The sequence below is a fragment of the Sarcophilus harrisii genome, chromosome 1, assembly GCF_902635505.1.
Source record: "Sarcophilus harrisii chromosome 1, mSarHar1.11, whole genome shotgun sequence".
Lineage (NCBI taxonomy): Eukaryota > Metazoa > Chordata > Mammalia > Dasyuromorphia > Dasyuridae > Sarcophilus > Sarcophilus harrisii.
In genome coordinates this window covers 39,045,465-39,051,464 of record NC_045426.1, presented here as the reverse complement: position 1 = coordinate 39,051,464, position 6,000 = coordinate 39,045,465, and positions in this window count along the sequence as shown.

Sequence of the window (6,000 nt, the reverse complement as noted above, 5' to 3'; positions counted from 1 at the left end):
TATTTAAGTGATATGAATTAATAAGTTTATAGGATAACAGAGAGAGAAAATCTGAGTAATGACAATTACCTCAGAGACCCTCTCGAAAATATGATGAGAGGTCATCCAACCTTTACTTGAAGGCTTCAAATGAAGATGATTGCTATATTCCTGTCCACCCCCAATTCTCAACTAATTTATACTCTAGTATCATACAAATTCAAGAAGGAAACAAAAATCCCAAAATTTGTAGAAAACAAACATGAAACGTTAAGAAGAGCATTAGGTAAGCCATTTGTATTCCTATGAAAAGTGTTCTAAATCACTATTGATCAGAGAAATACAAATTAAAACCCTTCTGAAATACCACTTCACACCTATCAGATTGGCTAAAATGACAGGAAAAGATAATCATAAATGTTGGAGAGGTAGGGAAACTGGGACACTCATGCATTATCGGTAAGCTATGAAATAATCTAGAAGTATTCCAAAGGGCTATAAAACTGGGAATAACCTTTCATGTAATAATACCCTTATTATATCTGTACCCCAAGGAAATCATAAGGAAGTCATAAGGATGCACATGTACATAAATATTTGTAGTAGCAGTTTTTGTGGTAGCAAAATAATTGGAAAAATAGTACATGCCCATCAATTGGGGAATGGTGGAACAAGTTGTGATCTATGAAAAGAGTGGAATGTTATTGTAAAAAAAAAAAAATGAACAAGCTAATTTTAGAAAGGACTGGAAAGATTTATATGAACTGATGCTGAGCAAAACAAGCAGAACCAAAACTACATTGTACACAGTAACAGAAAGATTATTCAATGATCAACTATGAAAGACTTAGTTCTTAAGAGTTCAGTGAGATAAAGCAATCCCAATAAACTTTGGATAGAAAATGCTATGAGAACTATGGAGATTGAATGTAAATACTAGGTTCATTTATTTTTTCTGTTTTTTTTTCTTTCTCTCCTGTGTTTTTTTTCCCTTTTGCTCTGATTTTTCTCTCAGCATGATTTATTCAGAAATGTATATTAAAAGCTAGTGTACACGTATAACCAAAAAATAAAACAATCATTAAAGAAAAAAAAACATTAGTTGATAGAAAATAATACATCCAGATTAATCATTTAATAAATACAGTTGGGAAAACTATATAGTACTATAGTAGTAACAAAATTTAAACCCATGTTACAGAACACATTGTTAAGTTTCATATGGATCATATACCAAACTTATCTTTTAAGCAAATAAAAATATTGATGAACTGAAAGTGTGTATTGCAAAACCTTGGTGACTCTTAAAATTCACTATGCCCTTTTCTATTGCTCTCACAATATTATTAAAGAACCAGAGAGGAACCAAGGGTTTGTTGGCTATTTTCCATTCTTCTTTGTGTCATCCTTTTGTTCCTTAAAACTTCATTGATTTCTGATTATCAGGATTACTAGAAAGAAGGAGTGACAAGCAAGGTGAATAAACCTAAATATATCACACTATGTTATGCATTCTTCAAGAATTTGTACTCCCATCCCAATGGAATGTGTGTGTGTGTGTTTATGTGTGTATGTATATATATATATTTTTTTCTATGTGGTTAGTTAAAGCAAACTTTTATGAGTAATTAAGGCTCTTATGTAGGAAGTTCAGCAACATTTTGAGGATTTGTTTCAAAGCCCTTGTATTGCCATAAGTTCATAATTAGCTGGGATGAATTCTTACCTTTTTATTCTTTGAAATTAAAACTTACTTCAAGGTTAAGCCACAGTCCAGTGCCTTGCAAGGTGCTATTCTCTCACTCGTTTCTTCCCTTCCTTCCTCCCTTCTTCCCTGTCCCTTCCTCCATCCATCCATCCTTTCCTTCCCTCCTTATTTTTCCCTCCTTCCCTCTCTTCTTCTCCCTCTCTGTCTCTCTCTTTTTCTGTTATCATGTATATATGTATCTATTTATATTTTATATTCTCCACATCCCCACAATCCTTCAATCTTAGCACGTGATCTAGTGATTTTTAAAAATATTTCTAGTGATTTAAAAAATGTTACTTCTAGCCTCTTTGCTCAGAAGAATCTTCTCTATGTAAATTTGGTTTTGCATCCCAAACCTTTGGGACAATTGATTACTGATGATTTTTTTAATTGAACAAATTAATAGTGCAAATTAATAAAAAAAATTAATCCTCATTCACCCTTAACCTCTATATCATTTAATACCCTTAAATGTTTTTTCTTACTAGATATCCTCTCATACATAGACTTTTGTACAGCATTTTCTCTTATTATTACTTTGTATCATCTAAAATATCCCTAATCTCCTTTTCTGATTCATCGTTATTATCACAACACCTATCTGTGAGTATATACCAATGCATGACTATAAACTCCTTTACCTTTATATACCCTTTTATTTTATGAACTCATCACCTTCTATCACTATGGAGATGACTTAGAGTTTTTATATATATAACATTATTCTTTAACCTCAGCACCATTATGAAGTCACTAAATATCTACGGAATACTCCAAACTAAATATCCATTAATCATCTGAAACTTAATTTCTTTAAAATAGAACTCATTTCCACCCATCTATTAGCCCCTCAAATCATTCTGCTTGCCTATTTGTGTACAAGACATCATTTTTTCTAGTCATTCAGTTTGATAATTTTGGAGTTTTCTTTGACTCCATTACCATTCCTCACAATATTCAATCATTCTATCAAAATGTTTTTTCATTGTTAACATCATATATCTATATCTAGTGAGCAAAGTCTGTGGTATGTACATATATGTATATGTATATATAGGCATACATATAGACATGTATATTTTCCTCTCTCAATGCACGTGGGGCAAAAAAAGAAAGAAATTTTGTAGAGGGGGAAGGACACTTCTAAACCCAATACTTATGAAGGAAAAGAGATATTCTAGGTCTTCAACATATGTAACTACAAAAACTGGACTATTTTGAATAGAAATAGAAGAAGGATGAATTACTTTAAAACTTTATTAAGATCTATATGGATATCCTGGATTTGTGATATCTTTGGATCAGTCAGGCATTTGGCAATGGGACTAATATATTTTAAATAACAGTGATATTTCTGATTAAAATTGTACAGAGAATTAATCAGTCAGTGATATTTATAAAATACCTTATATTTCAAGATATAAGATTCTGAGAAGGAAGGAAGCAAGGAAGCAAGGGAGGAATGGAGGAAGGAAGGCAAGAAGAGAAGGAGAGAAGGAGCATGGGAAGGAGGATGAAAAAGGAAGGGAGAGAAAAAAAAGGAAGTATGGAAAGGAGGAAAGGAAGAAAAAAGGAAATAAAGAAGAAAAAAAAACTTTCTTTAACTTTATAAACCATCTTTTTACAAGGACACAGAGAAAGAGTTTTTCAAATGTTCATAGATTTAGAAGTTGAAGGGACAACTTTGGAATGCATAGAGACCAATTTCTTCATTTTAAAGATAAATAAATTGAGAACAGAAAAAGTGAAGGAGTTTTCACAAAATAACAGATTAAAAATCAGTAAAAGTGTTCTTGAATACAGTATTCTATTTCCAAATCTACCAATACATCACACTGGGATGTTTAGCTTCATGCTTTTACTACAGACCTAGATACTTGGGTCTCCAATATCCCTTGAAGGGAATCCACTAGATTTGATAGTAAGGAATCAGTAAAAATTCATACTCAATGCAAAATGTTTAAAGTCAACATGTAAGTAAACACTAATCCTAATAAAAGGAAATTATAAGTCAAACATATTGAGACTATCTAAAATATTAAGTTATAGTTAGATGATGATGATGATTAGAGTGATATGTCTGGAGTCAGGAAAGTTTGAATGCACATTCATCATAATATATTTACTACGTGTGTAACAGAAAATTCACTTAATCTTTTTTCATCTTAATCAACTAGAGAAGAAATAGCAAATCATTGCATTACCATTGCTAAGGAAGCACTATGGATAGTATTAGTGTGAGATATCCTCAAAGTCACAAGGAATCAGACATGACTGAATGAGTGAACAGCAGCAAAACAGATTAAGGTAGCTCTTGGTATTCCAAAAGTAAGAAACTTTGTCTACTAAGTGTTGGGTTGGCTTATTGTTGGTGGAGTTCCATTTTTCTTGACAGCAAACCATATGTGGAAAAATGAACTTGAAGAAATCTTTAAATTTATAATGTACCTTTTATGTGTCAAGTACACAAAATAGGAGGGGAATAAAGCACTGAAATATTTTAAAACATTTTTCATAGGTAATATTTCATCATTATTGAGGGAATATATGTAAATGATCCCCAAGTCTTTAAACTTAGAGAGGTTTTTTGGTTGTTTAAAACATGAATTTTTTTTAATCCATTCAAACTAAAACTACAAAGTTTGGAACAGTCATGATAACAAACAAATTCTCAGTTTAAAGCAATCTGCCATGCATACCTTTGAAAACTCTAGGGGATCCTGAGGAGGAAAGATAAGTCCCTGCATCAAACATTGTGTTTGCTTCACTAACTATAAAACTGCATATGGGAAAATATGCAATTATGAGGGTTTAAGATACAAGAGCAAAATTAAAATACAAAATCGGAAAGATAAATAATGTTTAATTACAGTATGCATTTGCAGGTTGTCAGGGGCTTTGTTTTAAAACATTCATCCTTGTTCTATTTTGAGACTGTCTAATTTTAACACTAGTTCAATGCCTTGAATTTGGAGACTATACATATAAACACATATACACACAGAAATTTACACATGCATACTTATATATGTGTATATATGTACATATATGTATATGTACAAACATATATGTATGTATACATGTGTATATGTATGCATGCATGTGAGTCTGTTCTTAAAGTTAAAAGACAAAGATTTTTTGCTAGTAATTATGAAGCATTACAATATGATTGCAGTGATATAAATCACAGTGTTGATAATGGAAAGAGGAAAGAGGAAAGAGGAACTATAAAGAAGCTTACAAAAGAAGTTTGAATTCAGCTGGGTTTGTATCACTAAAATTCTAGGCTATATGATAAGGCAGGTGTTTGGGGAAGGTAGAGTGACTATTGTGATCTATGGACATTCTCTAGATCTGGGCTTTAGAGAGAATTTAACTTCTTTACATAACTGGATGTAGATGAAATTCTATTGTTCACATCAAATTGTATCACATCACAGTTAACTATTTCAATATTCCTACTTTTTTGTAATTTCTTTGATCAAACAATATTCAATCAACATCTTAGCAAGTTTTATACTAGGCAATGTGAATATAAAAAATAAAACAACACCAGCAACATGGGGAGGAGCATATAATGTATTAGGGGAGACAGCATGTACTTATAATTAAATGTAGGATAAAAATGAACAAATACAAAATAACAAAAAAAAATCTCAGGAAGACATTTGAGATTTAGGAGGAGAGTTGGGAAAAACATTTGTATGTAAAGTGCAGCTTGAACTATATTTTGAAAAAATGATGAAAGATTCTGTCAGAAGAGGAGAAGAAGCAACATATTCCAAGCAAAGAGGACAACCCAGACAAAGGCCTAGAACCCATGTCATAGAATCCTGTGAGTGAGAACAAGAGACAATTACAATTTGACCAAACTCTAGAACACAGAAGAGTAAGTAATAGATAATAACACTGGAAAGATTGCCTAAGGACCAATTAACTATTGAAAAAAAGAATATTATCCTAGATGACAAAGTAAGAATCTGTAGTTTATTGAACAGTGAAGCACATGATCAGATCTCAGTTTAAAGTAAATTGAAGTGTATATTTCCTCTAAAGATACAGACTATGACTTGTCCTTACCATTTCATTTTGTCTAACTTGTGTCCTTTGAAACTTTTATCAGAACTCTTCTCACATTACTGAAAGTCTTTTTCAAGTTCTTTTTACATTATGAAGTTTAATATGAATAAAATCAATCTCCTCCCACAGTAGGTCAATTCATTTGTAATGACAAGCTGTCTCACATTTAGGGTGCCAACAGCTAACTTCAT